Below are 13,383 nucleotides of genomic sequence, written 5' to 3' on the forward strand. Positions count from 1 at the left end.
GAATCCAATCAATGGTGTGCTAATCAAGTGGAAGAAATATTTCAAAACAAAGAACAAAAAGTTCTGATGTATGTAAAGACTGAAGTCACCACCTTGAAAAGGTTTGCTAAATTTCAAGCAGGATTAGAAAAATAAGTCGTATGTCAATATCTAGATACAGCCTAGTAAGTTTCTGAATGGCAAGGGTAAAGAAGAAATCTTACATGCTTCCAGACAAAAGACAAAATCTCAGATTGGCATCAGACTACTCAAATGCAGTGATGGAAGCCAGAGGATGGTGGAATAATATCTACAGGATGTCAAATGAAAGGAGCACAGTCTAAGAAGCCTACTGTCAGCCAAGATGCCATTAGCTTCTCAGAATAAAAAGCAACCTATTGGTGAATATGTTATGAGTTAGATAATATATTCCCACACATATCTTAGCTGAGGCAAATGCTAAGAAAGGAGACCTCAAGCTCAGGGGAGCTCAAAAGAAGATGCAAGAGTGATGCGTATTTATACTGTTGGTTAAATATGAATAAATAGTGCTACAGAGATAAGGAATTTTTAATGTTAATGCCAAATAAAGTCTTAAAATTGAAGACATATGAGAGAAAAATCTAATAGTAGTGTAGAACTAAAAATATCAAAGGATCTCAGTAAATAGGAATTGGAGAAAGGTGGGAGGTAAGGGAAGCTTAGCATTTGAAAGCTCTTATTTAGTCACTGAAGAAGCAAAAACATGGTAAGAATGAGCAGAGGGCAATAGAACCCTTTGGTATCTTGTTTTTATTCAATAGTAGAAAGTATTTATTAGGACTATGAGAAATTAGAAAATGACCTCCAGTGGGATAGAAAAGTGAGAACTTCTAAAATAAGAGTCACTAGCCAGGGGAATTTGGGAAGAGCCTCTGGAAGTTTAATGCCTAAGGGCTCAGTTTCCTGGCTGTTAGCATCTGAATTTCACAGCCTGAAATCAGGATGCTTTACTGGTCTCCTGATCAAATTTGTGAGAAAAACCTGTTAGAGAGGCAAAGCAGCAGAATGCATGGAGCACGAACTTTGGAATCAGATAGAACTTGGTCCCAGTCAGAAATCTGCCCCTTTGCAGCTTGCTCTGAGTCTTTGAGTGTCCTTATCTGTAAAATGGGGATAAAAGCAGCTCTGTCACAGATTGTTGAGAAGATCAAGTAAAATAATATGTGAATATGCAGTGCAGTGCCTGGCACAAGTAGCTGTGCTACAATAGTCATTTTTATTTTATTATTACTCTAATCATATATTTATTATTATTTATTATTTCTTACTCTAGCCTGTTCAGATACTCTGAGGCCCAGAGGACCAGGTTGGGCTGAGCTGGTGAGCCAGAGGCTTTTGTTTCAGCATCCTGACCCCTGTATTAGTTCTTCCCTATGTGACTTTGCTGTGCAATTTCAAAGCTACTCTCTCATGCTGAGATGACCCAGGATCATTCTAAAATCTCACCTCTCACCTAGACTGGCTATTTGGACCATTGTTATTTGAATCGTTGAAATGTCTTTAAATAAATGTGTTCATCGATTTCTTTACATTTTGTGAAGACAGGGTGAAAGAGGTAAAAAGAGATCATTTTATGGCTATTCTGAAAGAAATATGTGAAAATTACTTTGTTAAGTAATAGAGTTCTGATTCCAAGCATTTTGGATTTTGAAGTTAGAAGAATGAGGTTGAGTTTGACTTTCCCAGACTAAAATTGATACCTATACATTAAAAACAATTTTTTTCCAGTTGGGACTACGTCAGTTTCCTGCTGTTATCTGATACGGGTACGGAAAGATGCATCAGACTCAAACGCAGTTAACAGCTCAGATTAACGGCATCTATCTTAAAATACTGTAGATGGAAAGAATTTGATGTTCTTGCAAACAAGGACTGAATTAACATATGCAGGTGTATTTGTATCTTGGAGAAAGATAAAGTATAACAAAATAAGCAGAACTAGATTTTCATGAAGCATTAAAACTACATTTAATGATTTGCATGGGGATTCTTCTTTCTGAAAGAAAAATATATGAAGATTCTTCCCACAATGTACCTAAGACGACTGCTGTATTTGCTTCATAACAATCTATTTACCCAAGCAAATTAGTGATTCTGCATTTTGTTATCTGAGACATTCACGCAGAATAGGCTGTCCGTATAAAGCATCTTGGATGCTGTCATTGCCTGCATTTATTTTTCTTGCCCCTTCTCACCCACATGTCCCTTCTGGTCATATGCTATGGGTAACAACGCAATTCAGTTTGATAAGAGAATTAGTATAAATCAGACCAGTTCATAAATCCTATTTCCCTATGACACTGCCCAAAATCAAACTTCACTTTATCTCCCCAAGATATGTTTCTTCCTGACTTGTCTGGGTCAAATGTATAAGATCCCTTCTCCTTGGAGCCTGGTGGAGATTTCACAGTAATCTTTGATCACTTTCTCTCTCCAGCCAATCCACGATCAGGTCCTGTGAATCTTGCCTCTGCAATGGCTCCTCTGTCCCCTTGTTTTCTGTCCATTCCACTGTCAACTCCTAGTCTAGAACTCCCTGTCAAAGCTCCTGCAGGGACCTCTGAAATGACTTTCTTGTCTTCAGTACTCTCCTTACAACAAACTTACACAAAGAACCAGGTAAAATTTCCTAATGCCCAGCTCTGATCACGTCACTATTATGTCTGGATCTCTCTTCATTGTTTACAGAATGAAACCCAAAGTCTTCAGCCTTTGCCTACTGCTTCTCCACTCAGCCTTCCACTCCCACTATGCCCTCTAGTCAAATTGGATTCACAACTTTCCAAACTAGTAAAGCCTCCTTAAATGGATGAGATACAGAAGTATGTGAGCCTTGGCCACCTTAAGACGTTCCATCTCCCTACAGTACCCTGTTCCTCAGGTCTAAATGTAAAGATCCAACCCATCCTTTAGGCAGAAAATCTCCCCACTCTCAGGTCCCATAGTCCTCAGTTCATATCTCTTTCATGACATTTGTCATTATTCTTTTTGGTTTGGTACTTTTGTGTGTGTGTGTGTGTGTGTGTGTGAGAGAGAGAGAGAGAGAGATACTCCTTTTCAGGATGCAGGCTGTATTCTATTTAGATTTGCTACAACTCCTTACACAAGGTCTAGCACCTCAGAAGGACCAACAGATGTCTATTGAATAAATACATTATTTTATTTACTGAATTGATTTCATTAAATCACTCAAAGCAGACTTTCTACAACTTATTTAACCCCAAAGCTTAGTTTCCTAATAGAGTTCTCTGACATTTGGGCAAATTTTATTGTATTGTGGATAAAAACATTTTAATTATATATCAGCAAGTTATATATGTGTGTATGTGCATATATATATGTATATATGAGCTGTAGGTATTTATTTATTTTTCTGTTGGTGACATTGTGACAGCCAACTTAGGGGCTGCCTGTGATAATAATATATGTCCTATTGGCCAACAAATGATTAAGATGGCTGCGGGGACAAATTAGACTAGGGTCAGATAAATGCTCTTGTCTGTTAGGTTGTGTTTTGTAAAGAAGGAGTTTGACAAGGGGGACAGAGTGCTTCCCAGCAGATGATGATGCTGGCAATCTGGGACAGGTCCCATTTGTGTCTTCCAACATGTCCAGAGATAGCAGGTGTTTCTTTGTTCTGCACTTTCCTTATTTATACACATGAAACGATGTCCCCTGATTCTTCAATTAATGGGAGTCATGAATCCTTTCAGTACCTCAACCTCTGGGCAAAGGAAGAACTTTGCTCCCACCAAGAAGCAGGTGTCTCACCCTTTCCTGTTAACAGGCAACTAGTGTGCCTGCACATAGCCACCACTGCCCAGTCTGGGAGGATGTCTCTCTGCCTTATTTGCTGATTGTGGCTGCCCAGCCCCAGGGGTTTCCTGCTAGGGTGATAACACATTGTTCTTGAACAGAGAGAAATAACTTAGAGGGATTATCTTGTCCTAAGACACTGTGTTGCCTCTCAGAGCAGAAATCTACCTTTTAAATGCTCTGTGTGTTCTCTGAACACTCTGTTGTCTCTGTCTACACCACAACTGTGAAGTCATTTATCAGGAACATCACTGTTAACGGGGGTAAAACGGTGGGGGAGTGGTTACTCTGGTGGAGACTGAGAAAAAAATAGACGGAGCACTGTCCTTCTCTGGCAATTAGGCTTAAATGATTCTTGAGTGGATTCCCCAGTAACATTGATTGTCACAATGCCCATGTTACCCACTCATGCTCCTGACTCTTAATACAACATGCTTCCCAGAAGGGAATCTTTCCTCCCCAGACTAATAAAAATTGGCTACCACAGATTAGGCGTATGGTGGAGTGGAAAAATTGCACAAAAAAGACATGTGCCAGAGTTTCTGAAATTAGACACAGCAGAGATCAAAAGGATTCTTTAAAGACCTCTTTAAACCCTGTGGATTAAAAAAAAAAAGAAGTAATTAGGCAGGCAAAACCATTATTGAAATCCCAAGATGTACAGTAAAATTTCAAAGCTTGGCTGGTTTGGTTGCTAGAGGAGTTGGAGGGTTTGGAGCCCCTAATCCAAGACCACTTAGTCTATCCTTCACCCCTCACTAAATGTTTGAGTCTGGGGCAAATCTAGGGAATCCTAGGGTTCTATGGAGCTCAGTTTTTGTTTTTAATCCTTTAATTGAATGATAAGGAAACTGAGGCCCAAAGAAGCTAGAAGCCCAATAGCCCAGTACAAGCTAATGACAGAGCAAGGTTAGAATTCAGGACTCTTGGCTGAGTGTTCTTTCTGCTCCTTGTAGAGGTTTGGTGCAGGGTAGGAAACAAAGTCAAAGGAGAAAGACTAAAATTCCAAAAAGTTACTGAGAAATAATTTAGGCACATAAATTATAGTAGAAGAAACTCCCAATAATAGTAATGAGCATGATATTTCTTCAAGTATTCTCTGTAGACCTTCAGCATCAGAATCCCCCAGATTTCTGGAGAACGTTGTTAAAAGTGTGTATTTCTGGTCTTCACCCTAGACCCACAGAATTGGACTATCTGGAGGTGAGTCCAGGAAACTGCATTTTTAGAAACTCCCCTAGTGGTTTCTTATACTTGACAATGGCATATTCTGTCCCCTCCAGCAGTGGCCTTTACACCAAAGCAGGACTGGGTAGCACTTAACAGAATGTGTCAGCTGCATACCGTCTCCGGTAACCGCTGTTACTTGGTTTTTGACTTTTAAATATACCTTAGGTAAGGCCAAGTGTGATGGCTCACACCTGTAATCTCAGCACTCTGGGGAACTGAGGCAGGAGGATTGTTGAAGCCCAGGAGTTTAAGACCAGCCTGGCAGCATAGTAAGACCTCCATTGCTACAAAAAAATTAAAAAGAAAAAATAGCCAGGTACAGTGGTGTGCACCTGTAGCCCCAGCTACTTGGGAGGCTAAGGTGGGAGGATCACTTGAGCCCAGGAGTTTGAGGCTATAGTGAGCTATGACTGCACCACTGCATGTCAGCCTGAGTGACAGAGCAGGACCTTGTCTCAAAAATATATAAATTAATTAATTATTTTTAAAAAGCAGGATACAAAATAACAGCAAAGTAGAAGGGATAAGTTCTAGTGTTCTACAACACTGCAGGATGACTATAGTTAACAATAATATATAGTTGCAAATAGCTAGAAGGAGGATATTGATGTTTCCAACACAAAGAAATGACGTTTGAGATGATGGATATGCTAATTACCTTGATCTGATCACTATACAAGATATGTATCAAAATATTACCATGTACCTTAAGAGTGTGTACAATTATTACTTGTTAATTTTAAAAAATGAAATTAATTTTTAAAATTGTCCTGCTACAACTCAATGCAAGAATTGGTACCTCAGGAACCTATTAACTCATAGCAGAGCAAACACAAACTAATTCCTGTAACAGAGCAGAATGTGGCAAGTGCTATAAGAAAGTGAAAATAAAATTCTATGAGAGCCCAAAGATAGAGAGATTACCTCCCACTGAGGCAACTTCTGAAATAATTGATATTTGAGCTGGGCTTTGGAAAGGAGCTGCTATGTCCCCAGAGGGCAGGGAACTGGGGCAGAGTGCATTTTAGGCAGAAGGAGAAGGAGGCAGAGCAGAACCAGTGAGGTAGCAAAGTGCTATTTGTCCAGAGTATGGGGTGGGGAAGGGGTGTGTGTTTGTGAGGGATTGTGGGGTGCTAAGATCTAAGTGCAAAACCTGGCTCTATTGGGCAGGAGAAGGGGGAAGTAGATTGAGGGTCAGGGCTAGAGCCATGTAGGGTGAGATCACAGCAGAAGCTAGAATACGGTTGTAACAGACTCAGTACATACAGACTTAGAAATAAACATTAAGAGAGGTACTTTAGTAACTCACCATGGCAATGCAAAGATGGTGAAGGAGTAGGCGTGCTGCTGGGAGAGCAAGCTCCACCAACACCTAATAAGTCCTCAAGGGAAAATGCCTGATCCCAAGCTCTTAGTGACTTTTGTCAGTTTTCTTTGTAATGTGAGAGTACTTGATATCTTTTGGGTTTGACCTCAGGCCTTAGCTGGATTTCAGGACATTGAAAAACATCCCACCTGTCTCTTGTTACACAGGGCAGTAATTCTGATGGAAGAGTTTTGACATGGGTTGGGATCGATGGAGGATATTGAGATGTGGGAGCTTTCCCTTGCGCTCCCTCATGAGTCTATCTGTAAAGCGCTTTATCTTTGGAGTGATGAGAATGTTTTTGTAAGTTTCATCAGTGAAAGAAGAGAAAGAAACAACCTAGTCTTGCAGTTTTAAAAGTAGTGTTGTATGGCCAGGTGAGTTGGTTCATGCCTATAATCCCAGTACTTTGGGAGGCCGAGGCAGGAGGATGGCTTGTGCCCAGGAGTTCAACACCAGTCTGGGCAACATGGTGAGACACCACCTTGACAAAAAAAAAAAAAAAAAAAAAATAGCCAGGCCTGGTGGCATGTGATCCCAGCTACTCTGGAAACTGAAGCGGGAGGATTGCTTGAGCCTGGGAGGGTGAGGCTTCAGTGAGCTGTGATCCTGTCACTGCACTCCAGCCTAGGCAAAAGAGTGAGAAAGAGTGAGAGCCTGTCTCAAAAAAAAAAAAAAAAAAAAATTAGTGTTATCAGGGTAAAAAGGTGATGGTCATTTGGTTGCTATAATTCTTCATTTTATCCTTTTATTCATACATTCAACAAATATGATTTGGTGGAATTGGTTCCACCTTTGACTCCAGAGGCCAACACTGGACTCTGGCCAGGCCAGAGATCACACCCTGTTGGCCATAGTGAATGGGTCGGGGATAGTCATTGATGCACTCAGCACCCATAAAGCTAAATTCCTTTCAACACCTATGGAAAGACTGTGAAGACATGACCCCTTATCTTGCCAAAATTGAAATAGAGAGCTTGGGTCATAAGTCTGCAGGTTTGGGGAGTCATCTTAACATGCAAAGGCAGACTTTAGGGGCAGGAAATATGGAGAGCATGATAGAGTCCTAATAAGCTGTTTGAACTCCTTGGCACACACTTCCCTGATTACTTACACTTGGACTTTACAGCAACATGAGCTTGCTTTGTTCAGGTCAGTTTGGGTCACATTTTGTCACTTGCAACTGAGCAAGCCCTAACTGAAACAACCTGGAATACTGGTCCGGTGCCATGGAGTATAGCCATGAACATGGTCCCCAAAGTCGATCACCTATGCCCTGTCAAATAAGTAGGAATAAAGCACAGCCCAGTCTCAGCCTCCGCTATGACACAATCATTAGCTGAATCTATTCAGGAAAAATAAAACTACTCTCTCTTCCACTGGGCTTGAGTATCTCATGAATATATTTTGTAAACTATGAGGTCAGAAACCAGTTGACAGATATCAAACAGGAAAATCAGAATCGCAATTGCGTTGGCCACATTGTTTACTTTGTCCCTGCTTAATAGTTTTTCTTTTTTGTCAAAGGTCCAATGTTCTGGGCAGAATTGATGTCTATTTTGTTTTTTCCATTATGAAGCTCTGTGTCCTTGGGCAAAACATTTCATGTACGTGTGGCTAAGTATTCTCATTGCTGAAATGGAGCAGGGAGATATAATATCTACTTAAGTGACAATAACAAATATATATACAAAAGAGATTTTAAAATTTAGAAGTCCAGTACAAATGAAAGGATAAAAAAGTATATATATATATATATGTGTATATATGTGTGTGTGTGTGTATATATACACGTGCATATATATATATATATATATATATTTTTTTTTTTTTTTTTTTTTGAGATGGAGTCTCACTCTGTTGCCTAGGTTGGAGTGCAGTGTCAGGCACGATCTGGGCTCAGTGCAACCTTTGTCTCCTGAGTTCAAGTGATCCTCCTGCCTCAGCCTCCCGAGTAACTGGGATTACAAGCATATTACAGCACACCCAGCTAATTTTTGTATTTTTAGTAGAGACGGGGTTTTGCCATCTCGAGGCTGGTCTGGTCTTGAACTCCTGACCTCAGGTGATCCACCACCTTGGCCTCCCAAAGTGCTGGTATTACAGGTGAAAGCCACCTTGCCCAATCTAAAAAAGTATATTTAAATTGCTCAAGCAAATCTTGTCTTTACTCTGAATTGGTTGAATAACCTCAGCTATAACAATGTGCTGGCGCATGTTTAACAAAAGCTTCTCTGAGAGAATAAAAATACCCTAATTTGTAGCTTTGACTAATTTCCACAGTAGAAATTCTATCATTATAGTCAATTTCAACCTACCAGTTTGCTTGCAAAATCCCCGAATATCAGCTCTAACAGGACTGTATGAGCCTGTACCAGCACACCATTGCTCACATCCATTGGTTAGCTCCTCTGCTTCAGTTTCTTCACTTATCATAACACTTGTTTCACTAATTATAATCATATAGCTTTCACTGAAAGGTGCCGTGCAGTCATCTACTGTTGTAATGACACTTTTTCTTTATGCTATGACATGCCTAGCAGGGATCTTGGCATCGACGGCTAATCGACCTTTATTTGCATTAATTTGCTTTCTAGTTATGTAATATGTCTATCCCTCATGAGCAAGGAACTGGTCTGGTGATGCTTTTAGGCAAATATTACACACAGCACTCTAGTATGTGGATATTTAGATACAGATATTTTAAGTAGATAACCACTTTCTTGAGCTCGTATAAGAATATCCCTCAGATTACTGAGGGAGAGTCAGTCTCTCACTATCGATATCTATGTGTGAATTATTCAAAAAATTCACCAAATGCCCCTCAGTAAGCAACAGGTGAGGCATATTTTCTTTTCTTTTCTTTCTTTTTTTTTTTTTTTTGAGACAAGAGTCTTGCTCTGTCGCCTACGCAGGAGTGCAGTGGGGCGATCTTGGCTCACTGCAAGCTCTGCCTCCCGGGTTCACACCATTCTCCTGCCCCAGCCTCCCGAGTAGCTGGGACTACAGGCGCCTGGGACAATGCCTGGCTAATATTTGTATTTTTAGTAGAGATGTGGTTTCATCGTGTTAGCCAGGATGGTCTCAATCTCTTGACCTCGTGATCTGCCCGCCTCAGCCTCCCAAGTGCTGGGATTACAGGCGTGAGCCACCACGCCCGGCCATGTGAGGCATATTTTCAAACAGCCCAGAAAGCTATTACATCTCCTTCAACTGCACAGAAAGCTCAGTGATAAAAAAACAAAAACAAACATTAGGAACGCCTCAACTCTCCTATTGAGAGTGGGGCTGAATCCTAAATTGACCATGACTAGATCGTGACTTTTCTTACTAACAGGGGCCCTAGAGCTTTCTTGGTTGTGGTATATACTCTCTCTATGAGTGTCAAACTTCTGACAGCTTTGGAGCTTCACATGAATACAGCAGGCCAGAGAACAGAGTGGAAATGGCTGAATTGAAGAGTCAAGACATGGAGCGGCAGGCTGTGCACTAAAGGGACGCCTTCAAGCAGGGCAGCTGGCTATGACTTTCTGCTGTTACCTCATTTCCTGGGCCCTATTATCTTGCTTGTTTTGCAATAAATAAATATGTCAACTGATACTTGTGAAATGACATTATGCACACGGTTATTCATTGCAGAATTGCTTGTAATTATAAAAGGCTGGAAATTACCGAAAACTCCGTCAGTAGAGGGCTAGTTAATGGAACTATGGTACATTCATCCAATAGGATAGCATACAGTTGTCAGTACAAAAGAACAAAGAAGCTGTTTGTATCCTGATATGGAAAGATCTCCTTATAATTTCCCAACATTGACTTCGAATGCTACCCTGTGTATAAAAAATGGGAAAAAATAAATGAGGAAACACAAGAAAGTGATAATATTGGCTACCTTTAGGGAGGGAAACGAAGTGCTTGGGGTTAGGAAGGAGACTTCTCACATTATGTTTTTCATAAAATGGTTTATCACATTTTAGCATTTTAGTATTTGCTATGATCAGTGTGTCTTAACCTATGCCAATACATACACACATGAACACACTTTTTCCCACATGTACTTTTTACAGAAATAATTTTTATTGTGGGAAAATATAGTTATTTTAATCATTTGTAAATGTGCAATTCAGTGGCATTAAATAGATTCAGAGTGCTGTGTACCCATCACCACTATCTATACCCACCAAATTTTTAGTATTCCCACCAAAAACTCTTTAGCCATTAAACAATAACTCCCCATTCTCCCTCCCTCCAGGCCCCTGGTAACCTCTGTTCTACTTCTGATGAATTTGCCTATTCTAGCTATCTTGTACAAATGGAATCATACAATATTTGTTCTGTGTCTGGCTTATGCCATTCTCCCACATACTTTTGTTTTCTAAAGAAAACATCTATCAGCTGGATAAATAAAGTTGTGAAAGTTTGAAATGTCCTTCATGTCTTTAGAAAAAAGAGAACAGATCTTGTGAAATGTGTGGACGTGCCTTGGACAAGGTAACTCATGCCTGGTGTTTCCTAGAAACCTTAGATAACTCATTGCAACCTTTAAAGGTTAACTAATTGCCCAGCATGCTAATACCCTCTTAATCTCAGAAAATGAAGTCAAATAGCCACCATTTCCCACAAATCTTGGCTCATATATGGCAGAGCTTTTTGAAGAGGGGCCCTAGAGGCCTTCAGAGAGTTCATGAATCTTTTCTGAAATTGTAGGCAAATTTGTTATGTGTTCCCTTTTGGGAGGTAAGTTCTTTAGCATTCAGAGATTTTCAAAGGGGTCCATAATAATAATTTTTTAAAAAGGCTAAGTACCATTGTTAAATAGGATAATTAATTCTGTCCCCTCCCTTGGAACAGATGTCAAAACGCTTTGTTCATCAATAAGATTGTGTGAGTACATGATTCATGAATCCACGCCAAGATAAGTCTCTGAATCGGCTTTACAAAAGAAGTCTGTGGCTTAAGAAAATGACTCTTAGAATTTCCATCCTTAATAAAAATAACATTGCACATTTGATTTGGTGGCACACAGAAAACACCAAAGCATCCATGTGTGTTAGTACAAGATTACCATGTAAGGAGGTTGAGGATTTTTTCACTCATTTCATAAATATTGAACACTTCCTATGTGTCAGGTACAGTCCAAACACTCAGGATATAAAGTAGTGAATAACACAATGTCTTTCCTCTTATGGGGGCTTGCATCCTATTACTAGGATTTAGACAATAAAGGAGTGAAAAAAGAAGGGACACTTTCAGATAACTGTGCTTCAGAGTGGCCTAGAGATCTCACTGTTAGATAGTGTGATTGGGAAATTCCTCTCTGGGCAGATGGCATCTGATCTGAAACCTGATGGGCAAGAATAAGCCAGCCACGTAAAGAACTGAGAGAGGACATTCTAGGCAGAGGGAGCCACAGTGCCAAGCTCCAGCTGCAGGTGAGATGGGAGGTACTGAGTGCTATGGGGTGCTTGGCCATCTGTCTCCACCTGTCTCCTCACTTTAGGGCTACTCCTCTTCTACCCTCAGGTCTCCACTCCCTTTTACATCCCACCTACACTTTAGCAAACAGTATGATTCCAGCCCTCAATATTCCTTCTCACTCCTACAAAATCCTCTTGAGACCTTGATGCCATCACTGCCTTGCTTATGTGCAAACACCCCAGTGACCCAAGCAAACAGTAAGCTCTGGGAGAAGCAGTACATTGGCTCCTGCATAAACGTTGTTATGGACTGGAGGGAGCAGGCCAATTACAGAGGCAGGGAGGATGGTGAAGCCATCTATATTGAGCCTCACATTCACAAAGTTCTTCACATTTACATTTGACCATCATTGTCATACATAGGGTATTATATCATTTATGTATGTTAAAGGTGCTATTTATTAAGCACTTATGTATACGTATAAAACATATAACTATACCATAATTTTGCTTTTTGTTATAATGGGATACAAAAAAAAAAAAAAAAAAATGAGAGGTGGCCCAGCCTTCTTTTACGTCAAAAGGCCTAAATATAAAGAGAATGAATTTTAGAGGATGACTGCTTGAGATCAAATCCTGGCTTCAATCCTAGCTCTGTAATATCTTGGCTGATACCTTTTGGCAAGTTTCTTAACCGTGCTGAATATGTGTATATAGAGAGAGGAACTGTATCCTAGGATGGATGGTAAAAAGAGCCTCCCTCACACCTAATTTAGAGAATGATATATAGACAAGGTTTTTGGACTTCTGGGTTGATATTGTAATGGGATGTAACTCTGTGATCAGAATGGTCTTCCAAAGGCACTGATATCTAATACTCAGAACCTAGAAATGTTATTTCATGTGGCCAAAAACAAAACAACTTCTCAGATGTGATTAAGGATACAATCTTGAGATGGAAACATTGTCCAGTTCCTCAAAGTGGAAAAGGGAAGTAAATGAGACATAGAAGAAGGACTAAATCCACCATTGCTGGCTTTGAAGATGGAGGAAGGATGTTCAAGTCAAGGAATACTGGACAGTCTTTAGGAGCTGAGGGAAAAAGAAACCCACAAAACAAGAAAACAGATACTGCCCAGCCTACAGAAAGGAGTGCAGCCCTTATAATACTGATTCTAGTGCTGTGCAACAGACTTCTGCAGGGCTATAGAATAATACATCTGCATTACTTTAACCCACTAAGTTTGTGATAATGTGCTACATACAGCAGCAGAAATACACCAATTCAATAAGGTTACTTTTCAGAATTGTTAGTAGGCTCAAACAACTTATAACAATACCTAATATATAGTAAGCACTCAGTAAGTGTTAATCTTTCTAAAGGATGAGAGGAAGCTAACATATAAATACTAATATGAGATATATAAACAATGTAACCAATGAGCTACACAGAAACTAATTTTAAAGGATTTTGCTAACTAAATTCCCAGAATTAATAAGCTCTAAGATTATGACAGATATTCCTAAAAAAGT

Source organism: Papio anubis, chromosome 5 (assembly GCF_008728515.1).
Source record: "Papio anubis isolate 15944 chromosome 5, Panubis1.0, whole genome shotgun sequence".
In the NCBI taxonomy this organism is placed as follows: domain Eukaryota; kingdom Metazoa; phylum Chordata; class Mammalia; order Primates; family Cercopithecidae; genus Papio; species Papio anubis.